This window comes from Lagopus muta, chromosome Z, assembly GCF_023343835.1.
Source record: "Lagopus muta isolate bLagMut1 chromosome Z, bLagMut1 primary, whole genome shotgun sequence".
NCBI classification, from domain to species: Eukaryota; Metazoa; Chordata; class Aves; order Galliformes; family Phasianidae; genus Lagopus; species Lagopus muta.
The window spans coordinates 19293801-19314535 of record NC_064472.1 but is presented as its reverse complement, the minus strand read 5'-3'; the positions used below and the strand labels follow the sequence as shown (position 1 = coordinate 19314535).

At 33.9% G+C, this 20735-nt stretch overlaps 2 protein-coding genes across 7 annotated transcripts in view; one reads left to right on the top strand and one right to left on the bottom strand.

The window, feature by feature from the left end:
* The window catches only part of PDE4D (phosphodiesterase 4D), a 582076-nt gene that overhangs the window by 412506 nt on the left and 148835 nt on the right, over window positions 1-20735 (top strand). Inside the window, exon 1 of one of the 6 annotated variants that reach the window (XR_007373934.1) lies at window positions 662-2568. The exons of the other annotated variants lie outside the window; for them this stretch is intronic. The gene's annotated coding sequence lies outside the window, so the exon portion shown is untranslated. Of the gene's footprint in view, window positions 1-661; window positions 2569-20735 lie in introns of those variants that run through there. 6 annotated transcript variants of the gene reach the window in all.
* Window positions 1-20735, bottom strand: part of LOC125686903 (uncharacterized) — a 32546-nt gene that overhangs the window by 6824 nt on the left and 4987 nt on the right. The window contains exon 2 of the mRNA XM_048931467.1: window positions 18154-18228. The gene's annotated coding sequence lies outside the window, so the exon portion shown is untranslated. The remainder of the gene's footprint in view (window positions 1-18153; window positions 18229-20735) is intronic.

Genomic DNA, 20735 nt, shown 5'->3' with positions numbered 1-20735 from the left:
GAAGAAGAAAGAAAGAAAGAAAGAAAGAAAGAAGAAGAAGAAAGAAAGAGAAAGAAAGAAAGAAGAAGAAGAAAGAAGAAGAGCCAAGCCACTTCTCTCTTAAGTTATATTACAGAGTTGTTTAATTTCCTTGAATTTTCATAAACTCTGATTTGTCTTGATGCAGTGATCCACTTCATGCAAAAATATAGTGACAATAGGTGTTTTTTATATCAAGGTATAAATTTAGTCTGTAGTAATCTTGTTGTAAGAAGCTTATTTCTGTGACCTTACTGTGGTTGGCTGTGTTAGCAGGTTTGCTGAAATAATGAAGGAAGGGCACTTAAGGGGACAAAGAAAAGATAGCTGATAATAAGCATACTTGTTTCTATTTTCTTTGGAAAAAAAAAAAAAAAAACAGTGAATAAGGAAAAGAAAAAGAGGAAAAAAAGGAAAATAAAAAGAACAAAAAAGAACTAAAAAGAAAAAGAAAAAGAAGAAAAAGAAAAAAGAAAAAAGGAAAAAGAGAGAAAAAAGGTAAAGAAAAAGGTAAAGAAAAAGAAAAAAAAAGAAAAAGAAAAAGAAAAAGAAAAAGAAAAAGAAAAAGAAAAAGAAAAAGAAAAAGAAAAAGAAAAAGGAAAAAGAAAAAGAAAAAGAAAAAGAAAAAGAAAAGCAAATGTTGATCAAAGTCCTTTTTAGAATGTGAAAAGGAAATATACCTGGCAATATTAAGTTATTTAGGCTGCTAATACAAAAATTCAGTCCACTTTTGGTTTATTTGTCACAGAGTAATGATAGATTTTGGCAGGAATCTCATCCATTATTATTATTCTCTTGTGCTTTAATTGACTGTATTATGTGATTCAGATCTTAAATGCTATCCTGACTGTGAAAAAATCTGTAGTTACTCAAAGAGCAGCTCAAAAACCATTGCTTGAATGGTCACAGTTCAATTCCTGTGCATATTAGACACTATATTATTATATTTAATTACAAACATTGAATTGCTTAAGAATTTTGTGACTTTTGTCCCAGAAACTGGTTTTACTTATGAATTTCATATATTCAAAGCTGATCTCATTCTGGTGAATAAATTTATTGGCCATTGTCTATTGGCTCTGTAGCATATTTGTATAACATGAGAAAAATAGTTCCTTCAAAAAGCAAAATATACACAGATTATGTATGCATTCTCACTTTACTTCTTACTATTAAGATAGCACATTTCATCTACTCATAACTGATTGATAGACTTTTCCCTGAGAGTTTGTTATTCTATCTCTCCAACCTTCGCTGGTAGAGCCCTGAATATTCCTAAATTGTCATTTTTAATGTTGTGTGTGAATACTCAGTTTCTACTTCATGGCTTTTCTTATGAGAATTGGCAGGGATCCTGAAAGATCATCAAGTCCAACCTTCTCTAGGAGAAGGAAGGCTAGATAATGCTGCTGGCCTTGCTGACACTACGTAAGTTGGTGTTATGAGTTGAATTGTAGACTCTTATTCTCACTATCCATTAATACTAGGCTGAAATGAGTTTAAGCTTGAATTAATTGAAAGCAGTAAAACAAAGAAATAGATACCATATCTGAATGTCTGAATTCTGTTTGGAATTCAGAATGACCCTAGCTAGCAGCCACCTGAGTTCAGCTATCAGTCACTGGCCGTTTTTCAGTAAAGGGAATGGTGCATTTGGGAAAAGCTGCCAAGAGGCCTGAAAATTACCAGTCTGCGACTTACTTTCTTAGAGTGGCTGATCTCTTACAGATGATTAAGCCCTTTCAGAAAAGCTGCTTAGTGATATAAACTGATTCTCTTTAGAAACTGTGAGGAAGGAAGACACACTCGAAGGGAGTAAAGAATTAAACAAAGAGCAATTTAGGGGTTTAAGGACATTTTTAGTATCAATTTCCTAGCTGCTGGCTTTTTACAGTGCTGAAGAGAAGGACGTTGGAGAACAGAGGGAATTTTAACTGTGAATAGTGTTTTAGGGTTCTTATTTTATTTATTGGTGGTTTTTTTTTTTTAATATATATTAGCTGTCTGATGCCAACCTGTTCCAATATATTCTGTAGAAAAAGGAAGATTTTCAAGAGATTGTGAAGAGTTAGAAAGCCTTTTTTTGGGTTGTAGTGAATAGTCAAGAGTGCCGGCTGTTTCTCGTTTGCCTTAGTTCTACAATTCTCTGCTCTTCAGTGCCTGCTACAACCAGCCAAGGATTTACCATAAGAGTCCCCACTTGAATAATGAGATAAGAGGCCTGAATATAGGAAACGTTTGCGCAAAGGGCATGTCTCATGCAGCAGGAAATCCCAGTTATCCCTTCTAGTCTGTGCTCTCAGCCAGCCACATCTCTGCCAAAGCATACCATAGGAAAAGGACGTTCCCTTACACAGTTACAAGTGCTTCATGACAAGTGCGGGGCACATCCAGTGCAACTGTCCTGCTTCCCCACTGATTAATATATTTCTTAGACAATTTTAGAATTTTATCTTTGCTGATGGCCTTTCTGTGGGATCCTTTTGGAGCCTATATCCCTCGTCCATCTCCAAGAAATAAGATGAGATTTCGCTTTTTGAAGTCCTACAGGTATCTCTTTTAATGACTTATGGTGTAATTGACATAGGTAATAAAGGCAACTGGTTTTTTGTTATTATTTTTTTATGGGATTTTTGTGTATAAGAGCCTGGAAATTGTATTAGCTTTGACTTCTGCTATTTCCTTGAGTTCATAAGGGCTTTGCTGAACCTGTTTAGTAGGAAAATAGTGTTTCCGTGTTACTGTGTAATAGTATAAATAAGTGACCATGGAAGTTTATGAAACTGGACTATTCAACCTAATAGTAATTTTGAATCTACTATTTGCACTCCAAATCTGAGAAAAGGTGCAGAGTAATATTTATGTCACTGTTCTTGTGAAAGTACTCATTCTAGATATTGTAAGTAATTAACGTAAGGTAATTTATGTAGTTTTAAAAATGACTCCTAACTAAGTCAGAAATAGTTAATCTTTAATGCTCATGGACTTTTACTGATTTGCACAGCCAGGCAGCCATATTTGTTAAATATTTTTGTGTTCAACATTTAAGAAGTATAGTCACGATAAAAATACACACATTCTGTTTCTACCTTAGCTAATATTAAAAAAAATGACAATAGCAAAGTATTTTTTTCAGTATTTCTTTTACTGCTTTCTGCAAATGGATCAATACTTGTTTCCAGTTTCTTTATTTTTATTTATAATAGAGATAAAATAAATTTGAAACTTTAAAATTTTTAAAAGATCCTCTCACTTGTATATAACACAGAGTAAAACTTGTTAAGTATAATCTTCACTATTCATTGAGACACAGTCACATTTATTTGCACATATGTAAAATATTAAATGAGCATGAGAATAATTGCTTTAAGTAAGGTTATCACTGGCAAATACTGTCAATATAAATACGATAAAAAATTGGCTAGATACAATCCAGCATCTCACAGTGTTTTCTTTGCCAAAACTAGATAGTTTATACAGAGGGAGCTGTTTTTTTTTTTTCACCAAAAAAGTAAAAATAACAAATAATGGGATTTGAATAGAGAATAAATATATGGTATCTGTTATGATACTATTTTAGTTCCAGATTGGATCATATAATTGGATTAACAGTCTCTTAAGGCAGTATTTTTATATATTTTTTTTCTTTTTGCTTCAAAAATACTAGTAATATCTTTTAGAATCTTATATCAATGTTTCAGAAGAAAAAAATTACATCAGGTAGCATTTTAATATAGGATATCCTTTTTTATGATTAACTTACTTAAATAGAGCACATTGTCTATTTATGTTTCAGTCTAGCAAGAGTAGCCTTAAATATTGTTAATAAAAAGAAAGTCTTATCTGAACTTCAGAGACGGGAATGAATTTTGTTTTACCATAATAACAGTGTTACAGGTTTGTATTCCAGGGTATCTAAGGAATTAGTGTGATTTTGATGGTAATTTTTTAAAAGTTGAGGCACGGTTCTTATGTGTCAGTTACTAAGTGTCAACCATTTGTTTTTATTAGTTAATTTAAACGTAACTTTTGACAGAGAAGAAGATTTTAAAAAAAGAAAAGCTATACATATTTATGTCACTGCCAAAGCTCCATTCACACTGTAGGTTATATTTAGAAATCTACTACAAAATTTTACAGTACACAGTCCCTGTGTAATTTAATAATCTTGTTTATGTCAACTGGCGGTTCTGCTCACGTCACTGAACTATCTGATGTCAAGGAGCTTTGGTTTCTAAAACAGAATTCCTGATAGTACTATCCAGCTTTCCATAACTTTGTTTAATAAACCATGCTATTTTATAATCTTAGTTAAATTGTGAAGTTGCCTATGATTATACAATGTTTTTTGTTACATTTTGGGCAAAAACATGGTGTTTCTCCTCTGATATACTCAGAAAACCATTGATTAAGTGAATCATTGTGCTTTCCACTTCCATATTTTCTTTTTGAAAGATTATGTAATACATGAATCCCTCCTTCTCTTCAAATACTGATTTGAGTTTCATTGCTGAGCAGCAATAGCAGGGGGTTGCATATGTGTCTGAAAGGAATAGAAGTCGTTAGAGAGGAGAAAAAAATGTATTGATACAGAACAAGCTTTTCTAGAAAGAACTGGAATGCAACACAGTTACACAGAACTAATCTTCTTCTAATTACTTAGAAGATTCACCAAAGGATGATTTGCCCTATATATCTGGCTGCCCACTAAATCTTCTATCACCATAAAGGATTTGCAGATAACTGAGTGGATATCTGAGTAAAATCTGTATGAATAGGTAGTGGCAGTAGCATGCATTAAATTGAATAACCGAAATTTTTTCTAAGTTACTACATTGTCACAACTGTATCTTCATTTGAATAGCTGTGAGGAAGCACTCCCTGAAATGCAGTAATCATGAAATTTCTTTTTTTATACAGAAAACAAAACAAAACAAAAGGTTCTCTGTTGTTGTATGCCTTTTTTTTTCTTTTTTTTTTCCTTCCTTTTTCTTTTCTTTTTCTTTTTTAACTATATGTCATATTTCCCTGCACCAGAGGAATGGTCATGTGGCCGAAGTCACTGCCAACTTCTGCAGCCAGCTGCTCATTCGTACGTAAGGAGGCAGATTCCCTCCTGCCAGATAATTGTACTCCAAGCCACTAAACTCTCAGGAGATAAGCTGTAAATGGAATCTCTCTCAAAGAACCATTTTCAGAAATTCCTTCTCTTAGGGGATTTCTTAATGATGCCAAAGATTTCTTAGTTAGCAGAGTGTAGTACTCTAACCTCTTTTGTTATTACCAGCTTTGCAATACATTGGAATAGAAATCAGATTAAAGTTTATTATTTTATTCATTATGGATTAAAGTCCCAATGCACTGGAGCTAGTTTGCTTTTTTTATGAATAATCACTCAGCAATGTCTGAGAAACAAAATTTTTGAATGCACAGGCATGGACTTTTCTAGCTAACATGATGAATCAGGCAGTTTTTTCATTTTGCAGCTCAGAAGTTCTGTAATTCAGAAGGTGTCACATCACTTAAAATGATGTTTTGAGCCTAATTCACATTTATTTTCAATAAAACAGCATGGCAAAATGTCATTGTAACGAGTTCAACCTTTTGATTATGTTAGCTTGAAATCCTTGGGAAAAAAGAGAAAGAAAAGAAAAAAGAAAAAAAAAAAAAGAAAAATAACAGGGTTTATTGTTAGTCAGATTAAGCAAGAATAGGATGATAGATGCAAGTGAATCATACTTGACACTTGGTGTTGCTGTAAACTTACATCCTTGGCAAAATGGCACAGACCATGTTTCAGTACCAGTTCCTAAAAACCTAGTAAGTCAAGTTACAGCCCATAGGTCCCCAGCAGGAGGAAGAAATTGAAGTACTATTTTCTAAAGCTTCAGACTGTGCTTGTATTTTAGGCTTGATCAGTCCTCACAAAGTTGAGTCAATCTATGATAGTTGACTCTGTCAGTATTTCCCATTTCTTCTTTGGACTACCAATACTTGATGTTTGTTTTGTGGCATTTTTGTTGTTCTTACTATCATGAAAGAGATTTAGCTAATGTTGAATGAACAGAAAACTGAAGTATACATACACAGAAATTTAATCATTAAGGTTTTTCTAGTTTCTGTTGATGTAAACTCTAGTAGCCAAAGCTAATGTAAACTAGAACCTGTATGAAGAACGATCAGGAAATACAGACTGAAGGAAATTATGCTAAGTAGGGTTGCTATGGTTTACAATAAAATATCTTGGCTTTGTTATTCATTGATGAAACAATCACTGTATGAAGTTGATGTTCCAGATAAATCTGGGAGCAGCCTTCAGAATCCCTCTGGAGTGAAGAAAAATATTTCACTAGCCATTAACACCAGGAAACAGTCTGTTTGATTTATGAATTTTAGATGTCCATGGATATTTATGTTAATGTCAAGACTGTCTGACTTGCAATTCCCTTATGTATAACAAATTCTAGAAGCACTATAATTAGATCATCCAATCTGATACCCAACACATCAGGAAAAAGCTGACGCTAGTTCAGCATGTACCATGTCAAAATGTTGTAATTAATTTCTAGAAACTGCCTTATAAAAGGAGAAAACTATTATAGAAGTAACCTGTAAAAGTTCATTTTATGACACTGTAGAGTATGTTTGTATCCATTGCAGATCTAAATACACTATTTTTTAGTGCAAAGGAAATTAAAAATCTCAAATTTCTTGTTGGAATTAGTAAATACAATTTATTTCTTAGCCCCAAAAACCAGTAATAGCTGCATATTACTTATTGTTTCAGTCATCTGTGTGAAAACAGTATATGAGCATTAATAGCAAATTTCTGCAATATGGCAAAAGGCAATATAAAGCTCTAATGTGCCTTTCTTAACGTGCCTTTAATTCTGTGAGTTAAAGAAAAGAATGTAGACAAAAAATGATTTAAAAAAAAATAATAATAACAAAATAATACCAAAAGATAACCATAGCTCTTGACCACATAATGCATTCTAACACACACACCAGTCCAGTGTCCCTTATCCAGGGCCAGCTATATTTCATAGCAGAGGTGGTCCATGACAGCTAATCCAGTCTCCTATCCTGTGTCAAATGTTTGAGAAAGAATAGCAAGAAACTTGCTGGTTACAGTATAATATTCCTTGAGAGAAAAATTTCAAGTCTCCAGCAGACCCCTAAAAATTAGTGTTTTTTGAAATGGTGCTAAATTTTTGGTGTCAGCATTATCTCTGGATATTTGCTTTCACAGGTGAACTCTCTGTGGAGTGTAAACATTTCTTCATTCTGTTTTCATCATTTGCTTTCTAGTATTTTTTTTTTTTTAATAGAGTTTTGTGACCTGATGTTAGTAAAAGGGTTAGCTGCTGTTTTGTGTATTTATATGCTCCTCTTTTTCATCAGCTTTCCAAGTCATCTATCCTTTCACTGCCTCTTTTCACATGGAGATATTGCCACTTCCATATCATTATGTCTCTTAGTCTCTTCTAGCAGAATTCCTTCTGATGCTCAGTGACTAGAATGAAATGCTGCGTTTCTAATCTTTGTAAATAGAGCTATTCCTCTTGTAAATGAACCATAATTTTAAAGATATTTCCATTGTAATATTTCCATTATTACCACCTATTTCAGTTTCAATGTAGTTTAACAGATTTGCTGAGTAACAGATATTGAATCCCGAACAATTATCTCCCATTGCAATAGTCTCTGTACTAGCATGTTTAGACACTCTGTATTTTGAAAAGTGTTGAATAGTCTCAATTCCACTGAGTTGTAATTTTTCTTCTGTTCCATGTCTACCCCTTCTCTTTTTATTCCAAGAGAAGTTTACAAGGAGTTTACAGTCTGCAGGAGGTGGAATTGCATTCCAATTTCCATTGGAAATCTTAATTTTCTGAAAGAAAAGAAATCCTTCCTGATGAATGACCAGTTTTACACAACTTTCTATGGAAAAAACATTTCTGTTTTAAGATGAAGAAATCGAAAATGCGATTTTCAGCCTCTTTTCTCCAGGATTCCTGGCTTGCTTGGAGGTCAGAGGGTCCCTTCAGGCAAGCTGCCAGAAACTGAGCAACCATAAACAGAAGACATATGCTTCACATCAGCTGTCCTGTACACTTGGTCATTAATACATGTGTATGTCTTCTTGTGTTTATATACACCTATATACGTGTATATTATATTTGCCTTAAGCATACACATGTATAGTGTATAGATATATACATATACATATATCCTACATTAGAATGAGTGAAGTATCAGAAGTTGGTCAGGAAGAAATAGCGCTTGCTTTACTGTTTGTCCACATGAACTCTACTTCACTGTTTATTTAGTCATTTAATTTGCTACATTTCCAGTCAGTACTCAGCATTTTAGTGGCTTAGCTTTCACATACTTGGTACAAATTTCTGTTGAAACTGCAAAAGCAGTGACACAGCAGAACAAACAACATAGCTGAAGAATATCTGTCATCACTCCCAAGCAGGATAAGTTCCTGTTAACACTAGCTGAAGTTGTTTAGCTAGTGAAGAAACCTAAAATGGAAGAAAGCAACACTACTTAAATGGATTATAATTGTTTTCAGATGGAGAATGGGAGGCTCTGTATTGTCTTTGTTATAACATACACTGATATAAATAAATAGATAAATAGATAGATAGATAGATAGATAATAAAAAAGAGAAAAATACAGCTTGAGCTACGTCGGTATTGCTTTAATGTACCTTCAGATTGTGTCAGATTGTGTCAGACTGAATACAACTTAAACTGCAGTTGCTGGATGGTAAGCAACCATACCAGATTTTTCAGTGTCCTCATGACTTCATCTGAAGGCACTTTTTCCTTCTTCCTGCTCTTTCCAGACACCATCATGCACCTAAGCCCTTGTTATAAGCTTCTGTGGAAGTACTAGCAGCCATCAGAAAGGAATTACGTTTAGCCAACATCAGTTCTACTGCAAAAAGCTTCTCAGCCACAGAAAATGAGAGTTCACACTCCAAAGAAAATCTTGCTAGTTTCATAAATGCTGAATCATGTACTTTTGCACATGACCATTACAGGTGTGCTTGGAAGCAAGAACAACTGGCTGGCTGAAGCTTCCATTCTGACCAAAGGGTAATGCATCCCTAGGGAATTAGAGCTCCTTTCTTCAAATCAGAAACACTCCATTCTCTTCCACTGAATGTAATGTTTTCTCTTCCTTATGATAAACTGAATGTGGCAATAGATGGAACTTAAAATTATCAATTATATTATGGCAAAGACAGCAGGATCTGCTAGTCAGATAGCTGTGGCATCAGGCAGAAGCATCTCACTGAACTGAGAAATATGTAAATGATGTCATTTCTGACCTTAACTCACATGACACTAAAAGTCTCTGATATTTTCTTATGTTTATGTGTTCTTTCTAAAAGTGCAAAACATGTTTCAACTTCTAATGGAATTTCTAGATAACCATCTAATTACATCATTTTTTCTTGCTTTTTGCTCATCTTACTCATAAGCAAAAAACAAAAAAACAATAAAGGAAAAGAATGTGGTTTTGGAAAAGCTCAACTAGAAAAGTGAGGAAGACAGCTTTCTAAGCAACGAAGCCCATCCGTTTTATGTCATGTACTAGCAGGAAAGCCAAAGGTTTCAACATCACTTGAAACAGGACTGAACAGTAAAAAAAAATTGATAAATGAAAACTTGAGTCAGTCTGTAAGGCAACAGAAGATAAAAGCAGAGAGTAGTAGGGCTTACTGGTAGCAAATGAAAGAAGCTAAGTTTGTTCTAAATCCTGTACAAGAAAGCACTCTAATGAATATGCCATGAGATGTTCATGAAATGATGAGTTTTTAAACTGAATTATCTATTCAGGATCATTTCCTTGCAGCTGAGAATCAGGGAGAAATTTAGCATTTTACTGCCATATGTGGTTAAATATGTCAGCATTCATAATGAAAATACAGATTTTTGATTTTTTTTTTTTTTCCAATAGAGAATATACAGCAGCCATACCTTCTCTTAACATTAATCTCAGCATCCAGATGAAAATCTTAATGAGAAAATCACGTAGTCTTAAAGAAGCTATTAAGATTAAAACAATTTTTTTTTTTCTTATTTCCTCTTGTCTACAGTCCCTCTTGAGCTTTCTTCCATGCACAGTATCTATTGAAACATGGCTTAATTTGAGGCTCCATGCATTTTGTTCTTGTTTCTGATAAACTCTGCTTGGGATCACAAATACAGAAAGAATTCTAACTAGAGTGGTTTTGCAATTCCAATCCAAGCACATTTTAATGAAAAAAAAAATAGTGTTTGTAGTCAAGAGTAAAACTGATATAACACAACTGGTGTACTGATACTTGGAGTTAATAGCAAAATTCGGTGTGATTTCATTAAGTTCTTTTTCCAGAATACAGACAAAATTTTAGATATGTTAAAGAAGCGTAAACCCTTGTGATCCACCAAGTGCTTAAGCTTTGCTCCCACATTTTTTTCTTGCTGGACTATCCTTGCTAGAATATTATTTACAATAAAATGATAACATAAAATGATACATGTTTATGTTTTGCATACTTTTCTATTCAGAATCTTAAATACATCATACATTAAGCTGCAAAAGCATATAAATGGAAATAGGAATATATGTTAATCCAGGTTGTGTCTGTTAAACAGAAAATCAGACAGGGATACAAATCTTTTCTATGCCAAATGTCAAAGGATGCATGTTTCTCTAAATTTTGATACAAAGCTCTTTTTGATATGTCTTGATGGTATTACAAAGTGCTAGGCCAGTTGGTTTTAGCGAGAGCTTTTTAGTGGCTCTGATTTTTCTTTGTGTCTACACAGTGAAGAAATCAATCTGTAAGTCCTTCCAACTGATGAACTAGGAGGCAGGACAATGTTGATAATACTTATCTGTGCTACTCCACTGTCATTTGGAGTGGTCATTGGTCCAGATCTCAGATGGTCCATGGTAACTCACGAGCCATTCTCAGATGGGCTTGGGAGACTCTTAAGTGGCATAGGCCAACGTTTGCCATAGATCTTTGTAATAATGAGTAATACTAGCAAACTAAAATAGAAGTCTTCAAAAACTATGACAAAAAGAGATGATAAGGGAAATATGGGTTAATGGAAACCAGAGATGCTGAAGTAATACAGAGATGTTGAAGTAAAATGTCTCAAAGCAGAGGCACCAATTTTCAATACTTAAATTACATATGTAAACTGTATATGAATAAACCTCCACTAAGAACATTTTAGTGTCTTTCAATGCCATTAAAGTAAACTATCATAGCTTTCTATTGGATTATGTTCTGATAGTGTATGTTACAGTACTGTCAATCTGTCAATCTCAAATTCTTGGGAAAAAAAAAAAAGTCTCAAGTGTTTAAATCTAAAAGGGCTTCCCAAAGCCAGAAAAGCTGGGAGCTTGAATTAATTGCAGTTTGAGATTTTTGTACAACTGCTGGACTTCAGGAGCTTTAATGAAAATATCATAGTCTGTGAGATTAGAAATAAAGTTTTAGAAGTTGGCAAGGCAGGGTAATGCCACTTTGATAGTCATACCTTTAATTCATTCATCAAAAACTCCATTTCAATAAGGGTTTTCAGTGTAATATGAACAGTGGAAGTAAGCTACAGACTGGTCATCGTGACGTCAGACTACTGTCAAGTATTTGTTTCTTTTAAAGTAGAGTACTAAGGTAGTCAGGTGATTAACTCAGGGTGCTATCAACATGCAACAGTCTCCAGCCTCTTCTTCCCTGATAACCTTTCAAGATGCAGATTTCCCAGCTCTCCCAGCTGTACAAGACTGTTTTAAGATGTAAAGAGGGAGGTAGACTATTCTAGAAAAGCTGTACTTTCCACTGAGAAAGAAAACTGCTAAATTTGCATTTTCTTCATCACTTCAAAGCAAGAGTTGGTCTTTGACCAAAGAAAATAGTTTATAACTTGGACTATACATTTGAATTAATCTGTCATTTTGATTTTAGTTTGTACTAGCTAATGAAAGTTTAAACTAAAGAGGATAAAAGGTAGTCAGAGAATGTTAGTGAAAATTATTTATTACAATGAAGAGCAGTCTGGTGTGATCACAATTTGCCAGTTTACCTTTAATAAAGAGAAGTCTATGGGTGCCTTTTATTGTAAATGATTTCAACAGAAACACTCCTGAATATTCAAGATAATATTTACTATGGATAAAATACATTATTTTGACCCTGTAATATTTAGTTTGCCATTAAGTTTCATACACTCTGCCGCTATAAAAGGATAAGAGTCAAACTGCTTCCAAGTAGACACTTTCAGTAAGACACAAAATTTTTCGTGTCAGCTTTCTGCGTGTACAGAGTCACCTCCCTCAAAATATCTTTTTGGTGTAATAGCGTAAGCAGTTTGTGGCAATGATGTAAAGCACTCAAGAGCATCTACCTTTGAAGTCTTACAGATCTTACCCTGAATTTGGTGTAGCATCTTCATTTTTGCCTTTATAGCTGATAGCTTAAGGAAGTGAAATTATAATATACTGACAGTAACGTTATGTCTCTTTATATACTTAAAAAAGGGATTTTTTGATTATTTTTTCTTTAGACTTTTTACATCTGTAGTTTAAGAGCATTTTCATATTCAGTTTTTTTAGTTACAACCTAAATAACTGTCTTTCATTATATTTATTATCTGTTCCTGTTTTTTAATTGAAGTAATTACAGAATTTTGCTTTGTTCTAGATTATATTTCTGGCTACCAAATTGCTTGCTTTAGTTACCCACTTTCTGTTTGTTCTGTCTCTGTGTATACATAATATTACTGCAATTTGATTTACAGTTAATGGAGTAAGGCATTGTAGAGACCATAGTTTATGGAAAAATTTCCTTACTTGGCAGGTAGATAAAGAAAATGCTGTGATAATTTTGTGTAATGAAAATAATCTTGTGACTTACTTCATCTTTGTCAATATACTTTTAATTTAAAATTAAAAATATTCTGATGTCATTTTTCATCTGCAAATGTTGAGTTGCATGGTAGTACCTGCAGACTCAGAACTGCAAATTAAGAAATGAATAACTACAGAAAGTTAAGAGGAGTCTAAGAATTAACTTTTACAACTTTAATCTCCGTATTTGCTCTGGCTATATTATAGGAAAATATGGGTCAAAGGGACTGGGGAGGAAAAAACTGTTAAGGAGGGAAAAAGGCATTCAGATGAAAGAAGTGATGCAGTGATATCTGAACATTGTCTAATCAGTGATTAGAAAACATTATACTGCTACAGCTCAATTATTTTATTTCTCCCATTACTAGGAATGAAATAGCTTCCCAGCTACCTAGAACCTTTCAATCCATTATACCTCTTTTCAGCAAAACAAGATTTTCACTGCTCTTCTGGAGCAGTGTTAGGGTCTCTGGAGCTGACAGTCTGTACCACTGAGTTATCTGCGTGGATGCAACTTAAAAATTTCATATATATGCTCACCTTTTCTGAATATAGATTACCTTCAAATTATTTGTATGGTAAATAACTGTAATTTGTTTAATAGCCAGGCATAGCCACCCCACACTGCCAGTAGCAACAAGTACCTTGATGCAGATTTAGATTTAAGTCACCAAATAGCTTTATTGTGATTTTCTAAGTAAAACTTTACAGAAAATATCTACCTGTTTTGTACACAAAGAAGGCGGGCTAGTACTGCTGCCATACAGAAAGTTTCTCTTATGAGCTTTTGTATTCGTAACATTTTTAAGCTTCCGTATTAGCTCTGTGTCTCTCACAGACACTTTGACTGCAGAATTTATTTCACTTCTTTTTCTAAAGAACACTCACATGGGGACTGCCATATCAGGACATAGTTTTGGTCGTAGCTCTTGCTGACATGTAACTGTAAAAAATATGTGCTAGTAACTCCTTCAACAAAATTTAATCAAAAGTAGAGCAAAAAACAAGCAACCAAATAAACAAAAAACTAAAGATGCTATAAAGAAGATATTTTGAAATGAAAGAAATACAATTTCAGTAATGTTGCTGGGAACTTAATTTACATATTTAAATGTTTTATTGTGCAGGTTACCAAAATGACCTGCAAGTGTTGACACTCCCTGGGATATTGACTCATATGACGAAAACAGCAATTGTTTGCTCCACATGTCCCTTGCGTCTGTACATTTTAAAGCAATAGGTGCTTAAAAGCAGTACTGTTTGAGTTCCTTCCCTCTTTGAACCAGTGCAAAGTTATCTAATCAATGTTGTAAAAATTCAAGTCTTGTAAACATATTACCGTCAAACCCTGCATTTAATCTTCAATCCTTACGAGGTGATATGGAAAGCTAAGTTTTGTTGTTTCTGCTTTCCATTTTTATTTCGAATACCAAATTTATACCGAATTTTTCCTCTCCAAAAGGAAAAATTCTGAACGACAAGATAAATAGGCAATGCAGTATAACTGTAGGGCACTGTTCAATGTTGAATATTTCTAACCTTACTATACAGAAGCCAAGCATGCTATAAATACAAATCTACATAATATTCATCATTTGGCATGCTTTCAAGCTCATGAAGAGTCTTGCGTAGCACACTGCTCTTACTCTAGTGTATTAGCCTGAAGCGTAGGGAGAAATTTTCAGAAATTGGCTCTTTGACTTCCATTTATTTTGGCTCATCTTTGCCTGTTTAGTTAGATCGTTAATATACAAAGTAGTTAAATGTTAAACAAAGTGATTTTAAAAAATAGAGATACTTAGTAATAATACTGGCAAACTTACAGTGAAAAATGTTTTCCAGGGTACATGTGAAATCATACTGACTGAACTGAACATGAAGATGAATGGTAGAAAACTGACATACAACATTAAAAAATTCAGATTGATTAAAACTGAATAAAATAGCTTGACTTCATTAGGCTTAGAACATCAAAGGGAAAAAAAAAAAAAAAAGCCATTCACTATTGAAGAATTTTAATTAAATATTTGCAAAAAATTCTGTAAATTATTTTCATGTAAGCTGATATATATATTTAGAGAAGTTTCTTTTTAAAGTAGTTTTGTGTATAATTTAGAGTGGCAATTAGAAGAAAATAAAAATGTATGATGATTTTTGCATTTCAGTATGCTTTATTTTTTAATTTTCGTTTGAAGGTCAAATGGAGAACTCAAGGAAAAACATTTTTGAGGAGATCTTTTATAAGAGAAGTTCAAAGGGATTATGAAATTTCATAGGGACTTTTTCCCTGCACACAGAATTTGCATGAAAAACACAAAGAAGTGCTTGAGAAAAGAACAACAACAACAAAAAAGGGAGCTGAACCTTCTATTATCAGAATAATGCCAGTTGTTAGGCAAACTAATAGAATAGAAAAATGTAAACGACTTGGGGGAAAGAAAATGAAAATTAAATAGAAAAAGTACCATGTAGGAGAAAAGGAGGAAGACCTTAGGGACATGCAGATGCTATTATACTGCTGAAGCCGCAGGTCAGGAAGAAGTGGCAGTTTTTGCCTTGGAAGTGGGGATTCCAGACAAGTCCGGCTGGGAGGAGGTGGTGAGAGTTTGTTTGACAAATCTGGGAAGACTGATTCTTGGAAATATTATCCAGTGGAAGTGAGGATGTTTGGGTATATTGTGGCTAGGCCAAAACAGAGGATCAAAGCTAAAATTATTGTAGGATGTCATAAACAAATGAAAGTGGTATCCATGTGACTTAAAAAAATGAAGTAATGCTCATTTGAATGTCATCTGCTTGTAAGGAGTTATCAAAAATAATGGCAGAAATGCAGTTGATGAAGTGAGGTAAGAATGCTGCTTAATGACTCCTTTGATAAAAAACATTTTAAAATATTTTTAAAATAATGGATAAGAGAGAACAGGGCTAAGGAATTATCTCAGAAGGAGATGTAAGGTAAAACTGAGAGAAGAAAGCAAGATTTCATTGAGACAGCAAGTTGAAATATGAGAGGAGAGGATGCTGAGTGTGAAAGAATTTTTAGAATCAGGGATTCGTTTCTGGCTTTTAAATATGTCGGAGCTCAAGGAGAATGAAAATAAGATTTGACCAGGAGGAGGTCATTTGAAGCACTGTTTGATGTAAGAGCAAATTAAAAATACTGAGAATCTTTGAATATTAGTACAAGCAAATTGTAAAAATTTTAAGGACAAAACTGATAACTGTTTTAAATGGTTGTGATTTCCAGTTATCAGTTATGATAATTAATAATTTTATACTGAGTAACAATTGTGATCATGTAACTGTTCTTTAGAAGAATCTGTAAAGATAAGCTTTCAAAAAAAATCAACCACAACAATTTATTTTGTTGGAAAGAGCATATTTTTACCAAAAAAAAATACCTTGAGGAAAAGCTACTTTAAATGTGTTTTTTAATTTATAAAGGAGTAGAGATAAAAGTGTCATGAATTTTCCATGAAATGATAATTTAATATTTACTTTTTGTTTGTTTGTTTCTGAGAAAGTACAAATTAAAAAAGAAACAAGCTACTTGGTTAACCATATTCTTTTAGAAGTACTCTTTTGAAAGAAAAGAAGTCCAGGACCCTTAATAGGTTTGAAATATTATTGGTTGTCATTTAACATAATCTTCAGTAGAATAATGGTCTTTCAGACATATTCATCACAAAAGGGAAATGAGCAGGTAACACTTCCCTTTGCAGTTGTAAAATACTTTTAGAAAATTTGGTGTTTTAATTTTGATGAGTTGCAAGCCTTATTTAAAAAACATATTAAGAAGGAGAAAGACCTGGTGCCTCTCCTCTTGATAGAATAGCAATTGTTTTTCTGCATTTAACACACCAGCAAATGACTATTAGGAAGTCAGCTGGATCAGATTCAGTGGTTAAAAATAGAGATAGCTCTGCTAATCAACTGCTAGAGGATTGCATCAAGAAAAGAGAGAAGAATCATTTGCTGTAGTAGAGAGTAATTATTAAAATATGTGAAAGGAAAACACTAGCTAAGTATCATGTAAAAGTGTGTTGATTTCAGAATTGCTTTTCCACATATAAATACGCTTGTATGAAAAAAAGCTATTTAATGTACTGAGCTATAATAGATTTTCAAGAATTTGATGACACATGAGGCATCTGTTTTATTCTGTTTTATTTGCCCTTCTAGACAAAGAGGAAAGGTGCACATTGTTAAACCAGTGTCTAGTGAAGTGATGCTGAAATACTTGCATCCAATTTCTGTGGAGCATATATGCACAGCATTAAGTTTTTGGCTACAGGCAACTCTGCCACTGCTGCTGACAATTTTTGATACTTATTTTCCAATGTGCTCTGTTTATGCCTGATAAGTTGTTTAAGGGGGGAAAAATAACTCAGAAAAGTGGAACAGAGTTCAGACAAGACTAACAAATTTGCACTAAAATGGAAGGAAAATTAGGATTCTAGATGTCAGTGTATTCAGGAGAGTTCAGTCTTTAGTAAGATTGAGTGCTATGCATAGGTGACATATCAGATATATATATTCCTTTTCATCACTTTACTTCTACTCCGGGAAGCAGGACCCAAAGGGGAGAAGGTGCCACTGTCTTGACATTGCTCCTCACTCACTTCTTCCAAATGCAGAAAGATTAGGCCAAATGTTAAAATACTCCAAAATCTACATTTCTGTGAAAGCAAAAATTAAATCCTGTCTACTTTCAGTTAAAATGCTGCATGTAAGAAAGTCATGTCATAGTTTTTTACAGTTTTTAAGAATTTTATCATGCACATTCCAAATCACTCATAATTGAGGTTTCCAGTGGCCTAGGCAGGTATCCCTTGTAGGCCACAAACAGATAGAGAGCTGTGAGGAGCAGTTCACTCTGTCTTAAAATAGATGTCTAAATCATGGAAATAGCCTGTCCCTGAAAGTACCTTTCAGAGCTGTCTATAAACAGAACCTAACTGACCAGCAGAAACCATGAACCAAACCTTCTGACAACTTGAGGCGAGTGAGAACATTCCTTTCTTGGTGCACCTCATTGTATCTCAGTGAATAATTCATGAGAAAAAAACATACTCTGAATTTGTGCTCATAGAATGTTGTCTTACAAGTTGCCACATTTTTAAAACACATTACTACTTTAATCACAATTCTGAGTTTAAGAATTTTGTATTAAAAATGAAGCAAATCTCCGTGTTCTGAGTGCTTACATAAAATGCATGAAGTTAATCTTTTTGTTGTTATTCACTACAGCAGCTAGATTAAGTCCTTGGAGCTTTCCATACCTGTAAAAATAGACAATAAATGTGATTAGAGAATTTTACACAGATTTCAGTGGATATTTTGGATTAGTGTTTCAGTGGAAACAAAAAATGACAGGAGGTGTAGTTCCTCTTCAAGAAAACTTTAATGACATAGTGAGTTATTTAATTTAACTTCCTCACATTTTTCTGAAAGATGTATAATGTTGTCCCTTTTATGGTTCTATGACTTTATGTCATTCAATCAAAAAAGAGTGCTATCCGTGTCTGTCTCATACAGGTCATTGTACAGTACCTGTGGATTACAGACTATAGTGAAGAAAACCACTCTCCTCTCTTTTAGAAAACTGTGCAGATGTAAATACATGCAGCTTAAATTTGCTTTCAAGAAGACTTTTTGATTGTGTTAATTGAAATCTTCACAGCTTGCAACAAGATGAAAGCATTATGGAAACAAATTCACTTTAGAATATGTGTGGTAGGGGAATACAGTTTTGCTGTTAGTGGTAGATTTTTTTGTTCTGCACAAGATAAATTATCTTCAGAAGTGCCTTGATAATAAAAGATTTGCTACCATGTGTAAAACTTAGGTGCATCTGTAAATTTTCAAGTTATATATATAAGTTTTGTCTTCTTGAAATCATGGTATATTTTGTACTCTTGAAATAAAACTATGATGTCTTCTTGAAATGGTGGTATCCCTAAGTGTCTCCCAGATGTATCTCCCTAGGTATTTGAATGATAGTAGCAAAACTACCCCATTCTTCTAAAAAGGAGTGAAGTTAATCCTACAAAATATTATTTGTTTATTATTCTTACTTAGCAGTAACTTTGTCCAAGATCAGCACAAATTATGAAATTTTTGTAGAGGGAATACAATTCTTACTATAGTCTCTGACCATGATGAGTAGTCCCTGCATAATTTACCAAAAGGAAAAAAAAAGAAAAGAAAAAAAGTTAGTCTTTACCATTTCTTTTTATCCAAAAAGATTGATGTATTTGACTTGGAAAACTTAGCTACTGGTTAACTCTGCACTGACTTAAGTTTAAGCAACCTGTGCTTATTTTTTAAGCAGCTGTTTGGTAAGACGCTGTAATCCAAGTCTGTGTCTAGCAAATAGTTGCTAATGAGCTATGAACCCTTGAAAAACAGAAGGTATGATGGAAACATCAATAGATTTTACCTCTAAAAGCATAATTACCTCTGTAATTATTGCAATATGTCCATTTAAAGCTGACATGACTGTGTTTTTATAATGCAAACTATGTTTTTATAGTTATATAGAGTTTGAATATCTGTTCATGTGTGTATGTCTTATTTAAATAGAAGAAAAAAAAGCCTAATATATTAGGGAGCCTTAGTTCAGCTCAAGTCCAAAGTCTTCCTGTGGTCTAGTATTTAGTTATAGTTTACTGACTGTTTTCCATTGTTAATCCAATGTTTGCAGTTAGCTTCCAGCCTTAAAATTTGACCAAACCATAGCTCACAGCCATAGATAATAGCGTTGGTTCATGAACTTGCAATATTTTCCTAGAAAGTAGAGTCAGAAAAAATATTTTTTTTTATTCCTAAAAATGATACCAATTTTATTTATTTTTTTAATTTCTAGCAAAAGAAGCTTCACACAGGTACTTAGATTAACAGTGTTAAACTTCTTTGTTCTGCAACTGAACCTAACTGATCCATTATAATCAGTTAGTAAGAAATTATTAATCTCCAAATACATCACAGAATGAATTAAATGAGAATTTAGCTAAAATAAAGGCAGAATGATGGAGGGATGTATTTTCACCCTAGCTGATCAGGAACCTGGCTTCTGCTACATTGGGAAGTGAGAGACTGTAAGTCCTCTCCACAATGCAAGCCTCAACTGCTGTTCATGGCACAGCACAGGCAGCAACACCACACAGTTTTTAGTGGATACTGCATCTGAATATCCTTAGAAAACCAAGTTATTGAACCATATATTTGATTTAACAAGACCAAATTCCAGGTCCCAAGTGCTTGGGGTGAGGTGGCTGGTAAGCTGCATGGAGCAAAAGGATCTGGGAGTGTTGATTGATTCCCGGCTGACCATAAGCCAGCAGTGTGCCCAGGAGGCCAAGAACACCCATGGCCTCCTGGCTTGTATCAGAAATAGTGTAGTCAGCAGGAGCGGGGAGGTGTACTCAGCTCTGATGAGATTGCACCTCAAATACTGTGTCAGATTGGGGCTCTTTGTAGAATCACAGAATAATAGAATGGTGTGGGTTGTAAAGGACCTGGACCTCAAAGATCATCCAGTTTCAACCCTCATGCCACAGGCAGGGTTGCCAACCACTAGACCAGGTTACCCAGAACCACATCCAGGTCTTCACTGCATGAGGCTCTTCACTACACAAAAAACATGGAAGCCCTGGAACATGTCCAGAAAAGGAGAGCTAAGCTGGTGAGAGGTCTGGAGAACAAGTCTTAGGAGGAGCAGCTGAGAGAACTGAGATTATTCAGTCTCTAGAAATGAAGGCTCAAGGGAGATCTTATTGCTCTCTAC